Genomic DNA, 18,862 nt, shown 5'->3' on the forward strand with positions numbered 1-18,862 from the left:
GATGCCAGTATCCACATACATGCCACACACCAGTCTACTTCCGGGGCTAGCCCTGGATATTTTGCTGCTTGAGACAACAGCCAAGGTGATCCCCCTCCCTCCTATCTAGAGAACCCAACCGGACTGATAACTGAACATTGTTTTGATACTGGTAATGGGGAGAAAGCACCCACCACCAAAACTTAGAGAACTTGCTTTTTTAGATGACAGTTTCCAGAATCATCCAGCTAATGGCTATGCTATTTTGGGATTTCTGGCAGTGATAGTCCAAAAAAGTAACTTTTTGCAAGCTCTGGCTGGACCATATCTGAGATGATTAGGCTAGTTTAGAGGATGCAGCTCAGGTTCTTTAGAACACACAGCCATATCCTTCAAAAGAAGCAAACTGCCAAGGGACTGCCACTGCTACCCCCTCCGTAACATCTGTGATATAAGGTAACTGATTCATTCTACCTAATAGTAGGGCTGGTCCTGACCCTTACCACCCCCATCCCACGTACTGAAGCTCCTATGTAGAACCACATCTTCTGCTGCCTCAAGGTACCTTAGAAAGCACATGGAACCTGTGAGGTACACACAACTCTGTTGTCTAATGTCTTGCCACCAACCTCACCCTCTTCCAGGAACGGCTAATTGAGTCATTTGGCTCATGCTACCTAACAGAAGGATGATGAGAGTGTTAAATTAAATCACTGAGACCTAGGCTCAAATTTCTGTTAAGTTGTGGATGTCAGAGAACTTCAGCGAGTTAGTATTTCTCAGTCTACCTAACCTTCCCAATGTTTGGAAACAATTAATTATAGCTACAATAGTTACAGTAACTAGATGCTCTCCGGTGATGGGCAATGGCATTAATAGTTACAAAGTACTTTTAGATGGAACAAGTACTGTAAATGAGTAACACCAAGTTACTTTCAAAGCTTACTTCAAATGGGTATTTTAAGATATTTCAAATTGTCCATTAAAGGAACAGACAGATTTCCCAGTATTTTTCTGGCCTGTGCACAACAGCAACACAGTGCAACGATAGCATGCAACACAATTAATTATTTGCATGAATGGAGCGACACTAATGATAATAATAGTCTGGATGCTAGGAAATAATGAGGTAAGCCAACAAGTTGCTTTTAAAATGTATCATTCTGAGCTCTGGACCTATTTCATAAGGTGAATGAGAGGAGAAAAAACAGTGGGGGAAGGTATGTCCTCTTGATGTTTTTAGGATGGAGGGCAGGCCAAAAATTTGGTAATCTTTGGGATGTAACCTAGGATGATGCTTCTTTATCCCGTGGATCGCAGGAACTTCCAGAGTGGATGGACTTAGAGTGTTGGTCCACGTCTTCAAGTCTGTCCTCCTTTGGAAGGGCATTCCACAGTCTGGGAGCAGCCCCTGGAAAGGCCATGCTGGTCTTGTTCATCAATTAGAATTAACAGCTGCAATCCTTTTAGTGTTGCAGATAGTTTGAAAGGTAGGTGAGGCCCTGAGAGATACCTATGTGTGTTTTCGTGCCTGCATTTGTTTAAATTGCCCAAGATGTATGAATGCTGATGGAAAAAACTATATATGATTTCAAAGTTATCACTAAATGCCTCTTCCTATTCCACCAACATATGTTTCACTCAACAACTCGCTATGTCCTAAAACTGACTCATTCCCCATCTTCTTTGCAACAGACAGCTTCAGTTTCAGGGGCTGATTTATAACAAGAGAGGAGGGATTTTATGACAAGATAAGTTATTAATGGAAGGATAGGAGAATCAGCCTGTAATGGAAAAGGCTGAAACCTTTCCCTCTTGTAGTTTAGAAAATGCATTGTTGGCACTGAAATATGTCTATCATGATCATCAGGATAACCGTTAGAAGCTGCAGGAGACAGGAAGGTAGCCAATGCTAGAGAAAAGAGTCTTGTTTTGGACCGCATGTCTGAAATAAAGTTTGGAAAGCATCCAGGCTAAAACAGGCTTTTATTGGTGGGGATCTAAAATCTGGCTTGTGGTACGATCTAAGATTTTATTTAAAGAGAATGTGCCAAAAGATACTCCTTAGAAATAGATCTGCAACCTAACTATAAACAGTCAAACACAGCTGCCAGATGCCGAGCAAATGTAAATAAAACACATTTCTAGATTTGCATCTAGAAAATGCTCTAGAAAAGGGTGCATTTGGGGAATTCCAGCTGTGGGTACAGAAGGTGGCTGAAAGCATGTTTGAAAACCACACTGGAACAAAGATAGCTGCCTGGGGGGATTCTGGAAGAAATACGGTAATCCAAAAACACAAATCTGTACACCTTTAATGGAGAAGTTTCGTATTACCCTGTTTTCCCCAAAAATAAGACCTAACCTGAAAACAAGCCTTAGTATGATTTTTCAGGATGCTTGTAATGTAAGCCCTACCCCAAAAATAAGCCCCAGTTAAGTGCAACACCGCCCTCTACCATTGTGCAGCATTGTGCAACAACCAGAAGATGACATAACTGTAAAATAAAACATCCCGTGAAAATAAGCCCTAATGCATTTTATGGAGCAAAAATTAATATAAGACCCTGTCTTATTTTCGGAGAAACACAGTAGACCCAGAATACCTACAGGAAAATGAAAGGAAGGAGTTCTCTAGGTGCATATGATACTCCTTAAAAATGAACTCTATTCTTTGTGAACTTTGTTCTCCTTTAGGGGCACTCGTACACAGCCAGTCTGAGACTCAGTCCATTTTCAGTTATTTCACAATGTTAGAACTGACATTGGTTGTTTAAAGAGCACCCTTGAGGAAGAGTTGAATCTGTATCACATTCAGCTCAATAGAGTTTTTCCTTCTACCTCCTGAGGTTGCCTGCTTGCCTTCCTTCTCCTATAATTAGGGGTTTCCTGTGTTTTTGTTGGTTCTCCAGAACAGCTTACAAGGTTCATTCTTAAAACATTTCTGTGAGGCTAGTCGTTAATCTATCTGGCCATTTTACAGATAGGGATGACTGAGGCCGAAATATACTAACTTGGCCCATGGTGATCCAATGAGTTTGTGATGGTCTTTGTTCAGGAGGCCACACACTTTGAATGTTTTTATTCTCTCTGCAAACATTTGCCCCACTTCCATTGTCCTCTGTGTGTACCTACAAGCTCCCCCCCCCCCGCATTCCCTAGAAAGGAACCCTGGTTTCTGTGTCTTTCTGCTCGCGTCTCTTCAAGCCCTACTCTCCTCCCACAACACCCAAGAGCCCTGTCATAAAGCAAAGACATGGAAGTAATGAGTGACGCATCTGGTGTCTTATGTCCCAGCGGAGACCTAATTAAATGGCAGGTTCCATGGTGAGACAGCAAGTCGCACTGTGCTAATGAGATTCTAAAACATCTCCTTGTTAACCCTCCCTCCTCCTTGGAGGATGATGCCTTTCCCTTTGCCCCACCTGCCACCCCCTGGCCAATGCCTGGATTGTCACCCAGGGCCTCTGGAAAAAAAAGGAAGATCATTTCTCTTTCTCTCTCTCTTCCCAATGCTCTTCTTTTTCTTTCCCCTTTTCCAGCCAGCCAGTTCAGACTCTTCAACCTTTTCCAGCTGAGTTCTCCTTCCTTAGAGTGACACCTATCATTTCCCCCTCAATTTGGCAGCTGGGCGCCCTTTCTTAATTATATCCCAATGGGGGTGGGCACTTAACTTGCAGTAGGGGAATTTTATTGGGAAGTCAGAGATCCTCTCTAACCTTTAAATCCATGGTCTCGTTTGCGGGCTTCATGCTGGCCCAATTAGTCGTTCATTCCCTTTCTCTCATCTGCTCGCCTTTCATTGCCTTCCCTGTCTCAATCCATTCTTCGATCAATGACAACTTGGCCTTAAATTCCCCCTGCATTCTAAAACCCTTTATTGCAAACACTTGCTAGCGTGCCAATAAAAGCCTCAGCTTCATTATAGGAAGCAAAGGTGTGTGGATATGGTTTTTTAAAAATACATAATAGATACATAGGAATTTGTTCTCCTAATGCGCTTTATATATTCCTTTTGACTGATGAGGAGTGCTGTGAAACCTGGAAGCTTATTAGCTCCTTGGTTAAAAAATATCCCCAGCAATTCTACTGACAAAGGCCTTCCCCCTTTCTACCTAACACTTTCTTTTTCTGTTATAATATATCCCGTTTCTCGCCATCTTTGGGGAAAATTTTTTTTTATTCTATCTTAATTTATGTAAATTATTATTTGTGATGTGGTTTGTTATATGTTTCTTTTTTAAATGCATGTTGTAAGCCGCCTAGAGTGGTCACAATTGACTAGATAGGCGGGGTATAAATGAAATAAATAAATAAATAAATAAAAAGACACACTTTTGAAACAGGCTGTGAGAATCCCTGGTCCCTTTTGTTTTAATCCCTGTGGGTGATATGGTTGTCGTACCGCCCCCCCTTCCGACCCCCTACAAAATCAGGACAGTACCACAAAGAGATAGGAAGTAGAGAAAAGCTACAGATGCCAAAGAAAAGGGCTGTCCACTTTTCCTCAGCATCTGGGCTTGGCCGTATAGTTAGGCGTTCCTCACCCCATAGGATGAGGGTTGACTGTACATGAGCCTATGAAGATCCATCACCCACTGCTGCAAAACAGCCGCAGCTGGGGGTGGTGGCGGCGCTTTATACAGGGATCCCTCAGTTAGCACCACGCTGCAGACACCTTCGTCCCTAACCTTTCTTGATTCTTTGTCTGGTTGCCGCAGTCTCTACCTGAGATACCTTTTATTCTCTGACTTTAATTATAAGTCCTCTCTCTCTCTCTCTCTCCCACATTATACATTCAGCCAACCTTTTAAAAATAAGCTACCTGTCTCTTTATCTGTACCTGCATACACAGCTTCTGTCCATATCCTTGTTTGTTTTTTGCTGCAGGGATACCTTCTGTGTGTCTGTTTCTGTGACTATGCATCCTTCTGGGCAAACAGTCTCTTCTGATGACTTCTAAATCAGAAGATGGATGTGGATGTGTGTGTGTGAAAGAGAGAGAGAGAGAGAGTGAGAGAGCATTGATCTTTGCTACATGGTGACTGCTGCATGTATTATATAATGCGCTTCCCTCTCTCTCTCTCTCTCTCTCTCTCTCTCTCTCTGTAGCTTATCCATTGTATGTATTACACTTTTTAAAAAACCTGCTTTTAGTCTGGATTGTTAAGATTTCAACTCCTGTGTCACTTATTTTTGCTCATACTTTCAGTGACTATTTGTATATATACATGTGCAAGACCTTAACATTGCCTGTTTCGTGTAATTTCTTGTGGTTTGTAGAATAACAATGTATGTACCCCTGTGTGTGCACACTCTCTCACAGTTATGTTTCTGCCTTAGAGAATATGAATGTTACAGGTGCATCTTTTGTGTCTGTTGTGTGTGTGGATGGTGTTAAGAGATGTTTGTGTGCTTCCTTGTGCTATGGCGGTTTCATAACATGCCTATGAAGATTGTAATTATTTTTCTATGCATAAGTATGACTTTCCTCCCCAGAGAACTGAGGAATTCTTTTTGCATGTGGTAATAAGCCGAGGTACATAAATTTCACCAAGGTCAGGCTTTTGCTGTGAGATATTATCATTTTATAGCACTTTTAAAATGTGCAAGATGATGTCTAGCATTTATTGATAACTAAAAATTGACCTCTGAGGGACACTGCCATTTCTCCCATTTTACAGACTAGAAAATTCGAGGTTAGAATTTTAAAGCCTTGTTTAATCAACCCAGTGAGTCTTCAAACCTGTGTCCTTTTCAACACTTTTATCCAGAACATCCCTACTGCTGGAAACCAGCCCTGGGATATGTGAAATAATGAAAAGGACAAGAGAACCTCTGAGCAGGTGCAAATGTTTTTCCTTCAACAACGATGAACTACAAAAATCTAACGTGTCAGATATGAGAGGGAAGCATTTTCATGTCAAAGAATGGCATGTTTCAAATGTAGATAGACACCGTAATTTATAAAGACACATTATTTATGGCACAGTGAACTGTGCTGTAAACATTCTTCTTTAATTGGCCTATGATGACGGCCTATATGATTGGAAAACAGCTGCAGTGAAAACAGCAAATGTTTTTAAATCTTGAGGACCGTTATATACTTAATGAGGAATAAGCTGTTGTTGATGCTTTTTGTTTGACTGCGTGGGGTCAGGGAAAAGCCCCACACCGAGCTATCTTACAGTCTATTTTGACAGATGCTGCCTTTGAAAAGGACTATTCTACCTAGCTCTTGCTAGACTGGAGGAGCTATGCTATATTCCAGGATTATCTACTGTATATTTCCTTTTCCCACATGCTCTGGGATACCCTGTCCCTGGTGGATCAACCACAGTACTTTAATGCCAATATATTGTTGATCAAATGAGTTGTATTCTGTAATTTAGGTTAGCTTATAGTTATTTTCCATGATAAATCTGTGGTAAACTGGCACTAGAAATACATTTTCTGGTATCCTAGGTGTCCTGGTGACAGAGAATCTATTACCAGTATGTCTATCCCTCCTTTGACTCTCTCCTTCCATCTCAGCAATCATCGTCTGATAAGAAGTGAGGGGTGCCTGTGTAGACAGATGGGTTACCTCAGGCGTGAAAGAATACTGGTAGATTCTGACAAAAACCAAGAGTTCTGAACACAGCATTATTTTTTCTCCTCTCCTAAATGGACAAACATTTCTCAGCAATAAAGGCAGATGCGGAACATGTTCTTCTAAGACCAGATACTGGAAGCCAAGAAAAATCTCTAAGGATTTTGAAAAAAGGAAAGGCTCAATCATTTTTAGAGGAACATTGGGAGAGGGAGAGAAGAGACTCATTTAAATTCACTTTTATTTTTAAATTTAATTTTATTGAAAAATGTGCTCCATGATGTCCCTACCTTTCACAGGGTCCCACAAGGCAGCTTCCAGATTAAAAATGAAAACATTTATTAAAGTTTAAATTGAAAACAAGGACAAAAACGAGAGATGCTAGCAGTCTACCCAAATTTATATATATTGTGATGCACCACTTTTTCAGTCTCAAGGGCTGCCTCTGCTATTGACTAGCAAGCACACACAGGCATTTTATACACCCTCTTCTCTACATACCGAGGGGAGGTTTAAGCTTTTGTTCCTTTACTTTCTCTGAACTAGGGGCCATTGCTGGGTAGGTGGGTGAAGATGAAAACTTCCTTTAAGAACAGCCAGGATGAAAACAGACTTTACAGGTAATCTGTAATTAGATGAAGGAATTCCTTAATTGCTGAAAATGGCTGAGTGTACAATAGGAGCTTTTCCACCTCACATTATTTGCAAATCAGGTTTTTAAAAAAATATGCTTGGTCTTCAGGTTTCATGTGTGGGATTCCTTTGAAGTGCGTTTCATCAGATATGAAAGTCTGCCTGAATCATGCATCTCCAACAGTAAAATGCTTTCGGGCCTAATCGTGGGCAATCTGTGACATCTGTTTCTGCCCTTCACTTTCAGCTTTTGCCTCTCCCAATACCTAGTGAACCTCTCTGTCCTGACAGTCTTCAATGAAATGACCGATAGTGACACTGAAAGTGAGGTTTCCTCCATTGGTCACCTCTCCTGTAGGGAAAAGTGAGTGTGAGATATACCAAAAGTGGACAAGATCATATGTGGGTCACATATCCCTGCCATGTATGTTAATGCAGGATAAGGAAATGCAGTCTACACAAGATACATGTAAGGAACTCACTTACGGTATTTTCTATTCACAACATTTATCTGACCTTAAACCTGTAGCATGTGAAGTAAGACTAGCTCTTTGCCTTCCTTATTCTTCACACATATATACACAACCACAGATATATATATGTATGGGAATATATGAGCCACCGGTAGAGTGATAGACAAGAGACCTGGGTTCAAACTCAATGACTGAGAGGTGGCATTGTTCAAACTACTCCTTAAATATTTCATATGCCTTGAAACTAGAAGTTGGCATGCATTTAAAAAATGAATCACCACATTCATTAAAAATATTTGCTTATTTGTCGATTTGTATTCATGCGAATCAATGCCACCAATGAGTTCAAATAAATGAATTTTTAGTGATTTTTGATTTGTCAATTTGTTTGGCTCCCCAGCACCTAGAGACACCAAAATTTCAGAGAAGCTTCCTCTGCCTCTCCTCTACAAACCCTCCATGTTTGGTGAAGTTTGGGTTTCCCAAATCCAGCTACTAAAGGGCACTTTCCTGGGGAGCCCTGCTTTGTGGATGTATACTTGGATGTCTGAAACTGACTCTTTACCAAACTTACAGGGATATAGCGAAGAGTCAGTAGAAGCTTCTCTCTGAATTTAGTGTTTCTAGGTGCCGGGGGGGACTTCCGGGAGGGGGCTCCTTGTAGGTGTATAACTTGGATGTCTGAAACCCAACAATTACCAAACACGCGGGGCTTATAGAGGAGAGTCATCAACTTTGGTGTCTCTAGATGCCTGGAGGGCCATTTTATAGGGTTTTAAAGTAAAAAAATAAATTGAAAAAGTGATTCATTGATGCATCAGAAAAAAAATGTAAATTCATAATTTGTGATTCACTTAACTTGACAAATCACAGATCAAAACGAATCACTATTTTTCTGATTCATGCCCATCTGTACTTGAATCCCTGATAGTGTTGCCATGAGTCAGATGCAACTTGGTGACAGATATCATCATGTGTACAGTTCCTAAAGGACCAGGCCTGGCCTTACTGTAAGGCAGTCCACTTAGGATGTACAGAATTTCAAAAGGTTTTAGGAAGGGAAGGTAGCTATGTATAGAGGTGTGTGTGTGTGTGTGTGGGGGGGAGATAGAGCTGTTCCCACTGCTACCTCTAGTGGCTACGTCTGGAATTACCCTTGCTCCTATTTGTTGTTGTTGTTGTTACTCCCTTCAGTATTTCAGATGTTACTGTACAGCCTGTGTGCGACTCCATATAGAAAGCCATAACACAGTCCTGCCAGCGTCTTCTTTGCTTTTGTAGGAATGTTGAAAAAAAAAAAAGAAGAGCCTTTTGAGAACTTGGGGGGAACATCACAGCGCTTGTAGCAACATAGCATTCAGTTTGTCCTTAATCTGTGGAGAATGGTGGGCGGCGAAGATTCAGACGTAGTAACTTCAAAGGCCTTCTGGAAGATTCTCCGCTGGGCTATTAGTCAGTCAGTCTTTGTTGTGCCAATTTCCTCTGAAGGACTGAGGGAGTTCTGGAGTTGTATGTTTGCCCTTGAGACCAGGAATTGCTCTGTTCCCAATTCTTCGTCTTCAGACTGTTTTAATGTTACATTTTAAGTCTTCATTTTAATCTACTTTCTTTTTTTAAACAGCTATAGCATACTATCTTTGAGGACCTGCACAATGGTACTTGAATTCATTGGAGTTTTTAAATGTCTAGCAGCAAAATGTTAAAAAAACAGGTTCTGTAATAATCCAGAAGTCGTAGGTTTGTGCTTCTTTTTATGAATACTTTATTGTCTTTATTACATTTTGTTTTATTTGCAGTGGCCTGCAGTTAAAAGCAATAAACATACTGATTGATTAATATGGAAAATTCTCTTGCACTTGTGGAGAGTATCTTTTACTAATATTAGTAAACAACCAAATGCTAAACTTGAAACATGGCAGGCAAATTAATATTCTCTAGTCTTGATGTTCTGGTCCCTTCTTGGATGCCCACTTTAATGCGCTGAGGGGGGTTGAGTGTGTGAAATAAGACATTGGGCACATAATGATAAGGCAACATTTTCTGGAAAAGACAATAATGCTAGGAAATGTTGAAGGCAGCAGGGAAAGAGGAAGACCAAATATGAGATAGATGGACTCCACCAAGGAAGCTAGAGCAGAGCTGGGCAGTTGAGGACAGGACATTTTAGAAATCACTCATTCATAACATGAAAGCATCTTGATGGCATATAACAACAACAGCAGATGTTCTGGACTAGTGTTCCCATCATCCTTGATTACTGGCCATGCTATCTGGGACTATGGCATTCTTGCCCAAATTGTCTGGAAGGAACCAGATGACTTACATCCATTTCAAAATATTATTTCCCTACCTGCCTATTACAAATTATTCATTTGCAAGAGATGTGATTAGAGGAAGGAATACCTTAGGTGCTAAGAATATCTCAATGTCATAGCTGAAGTTTTTCACATCTCCTGTAGTTTTCACACTAGCTTTCTTTGTTTTGTGATCGGCCAAGAGGAGACAAACACAGAATTTGTTTGCAAGTATGATTTCTCAGTCACAAAAGTTTACCTGAAGCTTATATCTGGAACACTAACCAATTTCAGTGCCTAATTATGCTGAAGAGCATCTCCAAGGACCAAGAACTATATGTGACAGCTACTAACAAGTTCCTAGTAACCCTCTTCCAGACAAAGTGTCCAAATGGTGATGATCATCCTGTTTCAAATGTTGTTGGAGGAAATAGATGGTCTGGTTTGAAGCCGGATAGTATGGGACTGAAATAGCCCTCCTTAGTGGGAGTGGGAGGAAAGGCATCATGGTGGTTCTACTCCAACAACCAGTGTTGGTTACAGAGGATGACACCTGGGGGATCATGGCCAGCCCTAACATTAGGCTGGGGGAGGCAGCTGCCTCAAACAGTGAGAGGCCAGGGGCAGTGAATGCTGTTGCTTTCCCCAGTTCCTCCCATCACCACTGTGTCCCCTCCTTTTATGCCTTCTGTGTCCCAGTCTGTGGTGGTTATGGCCACCACATCTCACCTTGGTTCCTTGCCTCCTTGCTGATGTGTTCTCCTGCCTCCTCCCTCCTCAGGCTGCTGTCAGTGACTTGCAAAAGCTTTGCTTGGTAAGATGCACTATCCACCTTTTGTCTGAGTTGTGCTGGGAGGGAGAAACCACTGGGAGGGGAGCACCACTATGGGGGAGGGGATTTGGGAAGTGGCACTAGCGATGACATAGAGGAGGGCAGCAATACCTCTCTCTCGCTTTAGGTAGCAAGAAGTCTCAGGGCACTGCTGTTGGGCGGGATTTTGGTCTATCCCACAGCTGTTGTGGTGCCACAGTGTTCCATACTATCCCCTACCCTGTATAACATCTGTATGAAGCATCTGTGTGAAATAAACAGGGTGTCTGGAGGACAACTTTATTTCTCCTAACCAGAGTCACATGGAATTATCCTGCCAGTGCATTAATCGTTGGAATTGGGCTAGAGGAGGGTGAGGATCAATAAACTGAAGCAGAGTCCTGACAAGATGGAGGCTCTATAAATGTGTGGTTCCTTGGTGTAGGGACTGGGTAAATACTGTAATCTGTCCTGAGGGAGTTGTCCTCACTCTCCTCAAAGGAGCTGATAAGAGTATTGTGTGTATTGTTGAGTTGGCTCTGTAAACTCGAGTAACTTCAGTAGCTCAGAGTGTTTTTGGCCAGCTTCATCTGAACTGCAGCTACCGTGTTTCCCCGAAAATAAGACAGGGACTTACGTATATTCATTTTTGCTCCAAAAAAACACATTAGGGCATATTTTCAGGGGATGTTTTATTTTTTATATACAACAATTGACATTTATTCAAATATAGTCATGTCATCTTCTTTTGGTTGCTGCACAATAGTGGAGGGTGGGGTTTCACTTAACTGGGACTTATTTTTGGGGAAGGGCTTATCTTATAAGCATGCTAAAAAATCATACCAGGGCTTATTTTCAGGTTAGATCTTATTTTCAGGGAAACAGGATACAAGTGTTCCTGAATATGCACTGATGGCTGCCCAGTTAGATTACTGCAATCTATCTAGCATGGGCCTGCCCTTGATGATGAAAGAGAAGTTCCTGCTGGTGCAGAATATAAAGGCTATATCAATGTTGGAAATATTACAGTATGTGGAAGTCACATAAGAGCACTTTTAAAGAAATTAAATTGGCTGACAATATGTTTATGGCCTATGTCTCACCATAAGGAGTTATACATTATGTGGGGACACAAGTACAGAACTGTACTTGGAAGTGTAACTTTCTGGACTATAACTCCTAGAGTCCTTCAGCCAATCATCCTCAAGGGGAATCCCATCTAGGGCATTTCAGTAATCTCAATAGGAAGCAACCGGTCAATGGCTGGTGAACATGCTAGAAGAGGGGAAAAGTAAGACTCCAACCTCTGCACAAGAGTAAGCCTTCTTGAATGTGGCACCCTGGTTACGAGTTGCCTTCCACTTCTTCATGGCACAGATGCTACCACCCTGGCCTTATTTCAGTGCCACATGAAAATCTGGCTATTTACTCAGATTTTAAGGCCTTACGGCTTGTCTAAATTGGCTCAACTGAACCAGGCTGGATCAGGCTAAATGGGGTTGCATAAGAGTGGGTAGAGTCTAGTATGCATTCAAATGGCATACGCATCTCAAGCAACCATATTTGATCTGGCTCCTTTAGGAAAGCAAAGATGGGGGGGGGGATTGTCCTTACCTCCTCCTGTCCTCCCAATCCCAGGAGGAAGATTTCAGATTTTCAAAATTTTCCCGAAGTGATACAGTGCACCAGTGGTACTCTAGAGTGGTCGAAATGACTAGATAGGCGGGGTATAAATACAATAAATAAATAAATAAATAAATAAATAAATAAATAAATAAATAAATAAATAAATAAATAAATAAATAAATAAATAAAATACTCTGATTAGCTAAAAATGTTTTTTTGTGTTTGTGAGTTTCTTCCCTCTGCACTGTGGAGGAGCAGAGGAGGGAAGTTTTTATTTCTCAATTTAATTTCCCAATTTCTGCATTATCATTAAGTGGTTAAAAGTCTGTTTAATACACTAATAATGTGCAGATATCAAAACCAGCCGGGCAATTAAAGAAGTAAGCTTGCTTTGGTTCAGTCTCAGTGAGTGATCACACATGCTGGAAACAAATCAAAATTGAGCGATCCTACCCACACCAGAAAAAAACGTCACAGCAAGCAGAAGCTCCTGATAGAGACCTAGAAAACTGCAGGTAGGAACCCTTTGGGAACTGGCTGGTTCACTCCAGCAATTACATCATCTGAGTGCTTGAAAAAGCAGTGAACCAGCCTGTTCCCATAGTGGGCTAAACAGCAGGACAAATGCCCATCTGATCACACTATTAGTGGTTATAGGTTGGTTCTGATCATTGCTATCTCATACTGAATCTTTAGCTTTATGGTTTTATGTCAGACTGCTGGATTTTTCGCACCATAAGACGCACTTCCCCCCCCCAAACAGGGGGGTGGAAAGTCTGTGCGTCTTATGTAACGAAGAAAACAGATAATATTTTCCTGTTTTCTTCTCCTAAAAAATTGGTGCGTCTTATGGAAAGGTGCGTCTTATGGAGTGAAAAATACGGTATCTCTGCTGATTTTATCCCTCCCCCCACCCCCAAATCCATAGTTTTAGTAAGAAATATTTTATTAGATGTTGAACATACCAACAATTATTTGATGCCTTCCTTTTAAAGGATGAGAAAATAGTACCTGTATTCAAAGGAATACAGTGAGATTTTCTTTGGAAAAAGCTCTGATTCAGGGTAAAGATTGAACATGGGGGTTCTCCTTTTCTTTCATCAGCTTCCTTTCCTCTTGAGTATAGCATAGGAGTACACTTGGCACAGATAACAGATTGTGTGGCTTATGGTGTGCACCAAGTTGAACACTCTGTGGTAACAGTGTGGGTGAGGAGCTCAATCCGCTCGGCTGCTGGTTATGTCATGAAACACATACACACCAAAACACAGCTGGGGTTTCCACTGAAGACAGATGGTGGAGGGTTCAAGTTGGTGGTAGAAAGTAGGAGGGAAAGAGAAAGAGAAAAAGCTTTCCTGATCAATAGGGCCACAGATGTTTAAAATCATATACAGCTGTATTAGCTGTTTGAAGTATCTGGCTGCAGGGTCAGGGGGTTTGAATGGCACACTGTGCCTCTCAGGAGAAGAGCCAACCTCTGTGAGCTTGGGCAAGCTAAACAGTCCCGGAGCACCACAAGAAAAAGAGACTGGTGGATTATTCCTAAGTACTTGATAACTAGAAAATCCTGAGACAGGTTGCCACTAATTGGAATTGACTTGATGGCACACAGTTTATTAATTATAGTTGTTGGGGGGGGGCTGAGAAGCATGACTTGGTACTAGTGAAGGAAAAGTTGTAAAATTAGCAACTTCAGAAACTCTATTTCCTTTTAAGCAAGTTTCTAGCCCTTAAGAATTAAATTTCCAAAGCAGAACAAGACAGTCGTTGTTCTTGTTTAGTTTTTAAGTCATGTCCGACTCTTTGTGACCCCATGGACCAGAGCATGCCAGGCCCTCCTGTCTTCCACTGCTTCCCAGAGTCGGGTCAAATTCATGTTGGTAGCTTTGATGACACTGTCCAGCCATCTCGTCCTCTGTCGTCCCCTTCTCCTCTTGTCTCCACACTTTCCCAACATCGGGGTCTTATCCAGGGAGCCTTCTCTTCTCATGAGATGGCCGAAATATTGGAGCCTCAGCTTCAGGATCTGTCCTTCCAGTGAACACTGAGGGTTGATTTCCTTCAGAATGAATAGGTTTGTTCTCCTTGCAGTCCAGGCAACTCTCAAGAGCCTCCTCCAGCACCACAATTTAAAAGCACCAATTCTTCGACAGTCAGACTTCTTTATGGTCCAGCTCTCACTTCCATACATCACTACTGGAAAGCACAGCTTTGACTATGCCAACCTTTGTCGACAAAGTGATGTCTCTGCTTTTTACGGTGTGATACCCATAATTTAGGATTATCAAATTTTGCTTTCATTAGAAGGGTGCGAACACAGAAAAGGAGTCCTCTGAGTATGTGTGGGCTGCATTTTCTTCACCTGCATTACAGTACGTTTTATGTTATCAAAGGAGGTAAGAGCAATATCTCTCTGCTTCTTCTTCTAATGATTGGAAATCGAAAGCTTAAATTCCACACAACTTATTCAAATGTATTTCTTCCAGAACTAATTTGTTTCTTGCAGTTACAAGGATTGAGATATGGAGACTTTGATAAGACCAAAACAAGACAGCATTCAAAGAGACTGGCTTTCTTGGGTGAAGGTGCAGAAAGAGTGGACAAATTCCTTAGAGGGTGCCTGGTTCTGTGAGCAGTGTAGTGTTATTTCTGCCTCTTGACTCAAACAAATCCACATGGATGAAATCGCTGTATCGTAAACCAGATAATTGGTCCATCTAACTCTATTTTGTCTGCTCTGACTGGCAACTGTTGTCCAGGTCTTTCGTACATCTACTGTCTGTTCCTTGACCCCTTTAAGCCTTGTTAAATCCTGAGGCATCTGTGAGCAGTAATGGGCCAGACAAAGATCAATAAATGTAAGCTTTCATCCTGATGAAATGGAGGAAGTAGCAAAGCAAGAGAAAGAAGGAGCTTGAGGGAGGACTTAGGGTGCCCAGGGGTACTTTTGTGATTTTTTTTGTTTAATTCTGCAGGGTAGAATAGAAATCTTGGATTCTCCAGGTGTTGATGAGCTACCATTTTGTGTCACCACATCTGGAGGGCCACAGGCAGCGGTGACTGATGCCCATTGTAGATGATGGGGCAGGAGTCAATGGTAGGGAGTGAGAACCAGAGCCTGGATAAAAAGGTGTACTCATATACGCATGCACGCACAGGCACTAACAGTGGGACACATCCCCATAAACAAAACAGGCAGTCAGGCAAACATTCACATGCGCTCCGGGGAAACAGCCAACCAGCCAGATGGTCAGTCTGAGTGGGTGGTGAGGCCATGCCCACCTTGCCCAATGAACCAACCTCCCCTTGGTCATAGGGTCTCCACTCCAGCTTTACCTAGTTCTGATCCCTCATATTTTAGGAGTGGTCAATTCAGTTTATTAGGCCAGTGATCACTATGATTTTATAAGTCCTCATAAACCCATATTTGGCTCCTAAGTCCCAAGTCGCCTCAGCTAATTCAGAAGGCTTGCCAACAACTTAAGCTGGGCTGCCAATGGTAACTGTTCCTGGGTTGAGGTAGCCAGGCCAGGGATATCCATACTGTAGTAACTTCACAGGTAGACTGCTACAGCGTACCCTAGAGTGTGAAAGAGTTTCTTTTCTGGACTACAACTTCCTGAAGCTCTTCAGGCAGGATAGTCAGTGGCCATGCTGTCTTGAGGGGTTCTGGGGGTTGTAGTCCAGACGGGTAACTCTTCTGAGCTCAGCAGCTGATACCAGTGCTCTCTGGAACTTCCTGTGTTCCCCCCCCCCCCTGGAGAGGTAATTGAGGGACAGCTGATTATACTCGATGCTTGAGAAGAATGGTTTTCCTCACCCCCTTTTCAACTATCCTTTTGATTTTATTCCTGGGACAGCCAAATGTTCCTGGGACAGCCTTTGCATCCCAGAGGTACATTCCTCAGGGTATGAGGGGTTGGAAAAAGGAAGAGAAGATTATCCCACTCATATCCTGGCTGTATCCAGATGGCCACTGAGATTAACCAAACATTAGACAAGATGGGCTGGTTCAGCAGCTGCCTCTTATTCTTAACACTTGTGTTGACCCCGTCTCCTGCCATAACACTGATGCCAAATCAACCTACCTGTGGAAGACTTGTTTCTTTCTTCTTTAGCAGGCAGGCTTAATTCTTTTTATACTCTCGGGCTTCAGCATGTTCCTTTTGCGATAATCAGGTCCTTCAGTCGCCAGTGTAACACTTTTTCAAAGATAAGCCACAAAGCCTTTTCATGAGCAAATAATAACGAATCAACCCTTCTTCTTTGCTCCTTGGAATCCAAAGAAGGAACTGTCCTGTTTTGCTTGGAACGAGTGTAGCTAACAGGTGTGCACTGTTTTGTGGAATACACTCAACCAGAAAATAATGTGGGGAATTCAGTTTATCCCTCCCTCACCCATTGCACCATGACTGAGGCCAGAGTTCTCATCCTTCCTTAAACTGCACTGGAATTTGTTCACTTTCTTTGTCAACCTGTAGCAAGGAAACTAGCCAAGTGTCATGATGACTATGGCTTGTTTGGAATTGGCCTCAGTCACACACCGGTGGTTTCTTAAGAAGCAGGCTTTCTGTAGAAAGTGGAGGCGTACCAAGGTTTAGGATATGGCCCATATCCCAGAACTCGAGAGTCTTAACAATTATGGGTTGAAGGCACGTCAACTTCAGATGTCACCGGAGGATTCAATTGCTACCCTTCCCAACCTCTTGGCTTCTTGTGGCATACATATGGCAGCTGACAGGAAGAGTCTAATCTTCCCTCTGTAAATCCTCCAAAGTCTAGGCTTCTGTTTCCCTTTTCAAAACATGCCTCCTTCATTAATATTTTCTTGTCGAGAGTCTGGAAGCGAAAACCATATTAAATGTGTCTTTTTGAGAACTGCATAGCATAAGACACGCTTTCCAGATGGCTTTTGTCTTTTTAAATTATCTCTTTTCTTCTTAGGCTTATAACCTTGAGAGATTCAAACTCCCCCCCCCCCGCCTGCCCAGTTGCTTTTCTTCCTAACTATGATTACTTTTTTTATTTCCACAGCTCAAGTCCTTGGTGTATAGATTTTTTTGTCTTTTGTTGTGGGTGTATAGATGTGGCTTTGTTCCTGTTTTGTTCTTTCAGGATCACGGATGAAGGCTGATGGATTTATGACTTGGGGGGCTGGGGGGGAGTTGAGAAAAAGAACAGCATAAACGGACTGTATTCCAAGACCAGCCCAAGCAGGGCAAACAAATAGTACCTGCATCCAGGTGCATAGTGCGGAAAGCCAGCCAAGTTATTTTGGCACAGTTAAAAGGAAACACCACAAGCACCTCTCCCCTGACAGGAAATATACAATAATATGAAGACTGAAGAGTGAAACAGAGTTTCCCTCCATTTTCTTCACCCCTGAAATAGGCCATCTGAGGTGGCTACGTCACCCTATTGGCCACAGCCTTTGCTATATTGTGATTTGTGACCATGACACTCTCAAAATGGTGGCCATTAAGCCTCTAGAGACTAATTCACCTTTCTTCTCATCTCTCCCTCTACCCTCACCAGTGCTTCTCTTTCCTTCAGAATCTAATAGTGGTTGTGCTTTCTCCCACATTTCTAAGTCCACATGGCTGTTCTGTTTCTCATTCCATTCATCTGCCTTCATTGACCACTTAAATATTTTTTATTCTGGAAAGCACATGGCAGTTCCTAGGCAACCTTTAAAGAGCACAGTTTAAACTGTCGTGGGCAGGTAGAGACATTTTCGGCAGGAAAAAAGTGTTTTATATCCCCTGCCACATGCACACAACTGCCCCCTGGCTATGTATTTGATTTATGCCTGGCATATTTGATTTCCACCAGCTTTGCCACCATTTTAGAAAGACCTTCTGGCTGCAAGATACCCAGCAGTTAGGGATCACATACACTATCTGATGATGACATTCTAGCTTCCCATAGCTATTAATATTTCACTATGTGCTGGCAATGCTGAGACCAAATAAAGCCTTCACGTTTGGAACAGAAGTGTGGAGTAAAGAATTTCTGCCATGCCTTTTTGCTAGCCAGGTTGCCACCAGAGTGTAGTGAAATAAGCATCCTAGTCCAACAAATGGGTGCATAGCGAAAGGTTTCTGTGTATTTATTATAACTTGCTTAGAAACTGTTGTTTAAATCAGATGCAAAATGCTTCCATCTCTACTGATGTGTTTTTTCTTCTTTCCCCATCCAGAACTTGAAGAATACAGGTAGTAATATTAGTTCAGAATGCAAGTGCTGAACATACAGCTATTAAATAGCAATAACTATTCCAGAAATTCCAGTTACATAAAAGAAAACATTAGAAAAGCTCTAATGTATTGCTTCTAGAAATCCATGCAGGGATAGTGGAGGAGAGAAGAACCTTAAACTTGATGACAGAATCCATTAAAGCTTGATTCTTAACGTGCTGGTCTGTTCAGCCATTCGGAAGAAGCTATACGAGGTT

At 42.0% G+C, this 18,862-nt stretch overlaps 1 protein-coding gene across 1 annotated transcript in view; it reads right to left on the reverse strand.

The window, feature by feature from the left end:
• Positions 1-16,636, reverse strand: part of DOC2A (double C2 domain alpha) — a 46,010-nt gene extending 29,374 nt beyond the window's left edge. The window contains exon 1 of the mRNA XM_072976828.2: positions 16,497-16,636. The gene's annotated coding sequence lies outside the window, so the exon portion shown is untranslated. The remainder of the gene's footprint in view (positions 1-16,496) is intronic.
• Positions 16,637-18,862: the final 2,226 nt, after the last annotated feature.

This window comes from Pogona vitticeps, chromosome 6 (genome assembly GCF_051106095.1).
Source record: "Pogona vitticeps strain Pit_001003342236 chromosome 6, PviZW2.1, whole genome shotgun sequence".
Classification (NCBI taxonomy): Eukaryota; Metazoa; Chordata; class Lepidosauria; order Squamata; family Agamidae; genus Pogona; species Pogona vitticeps.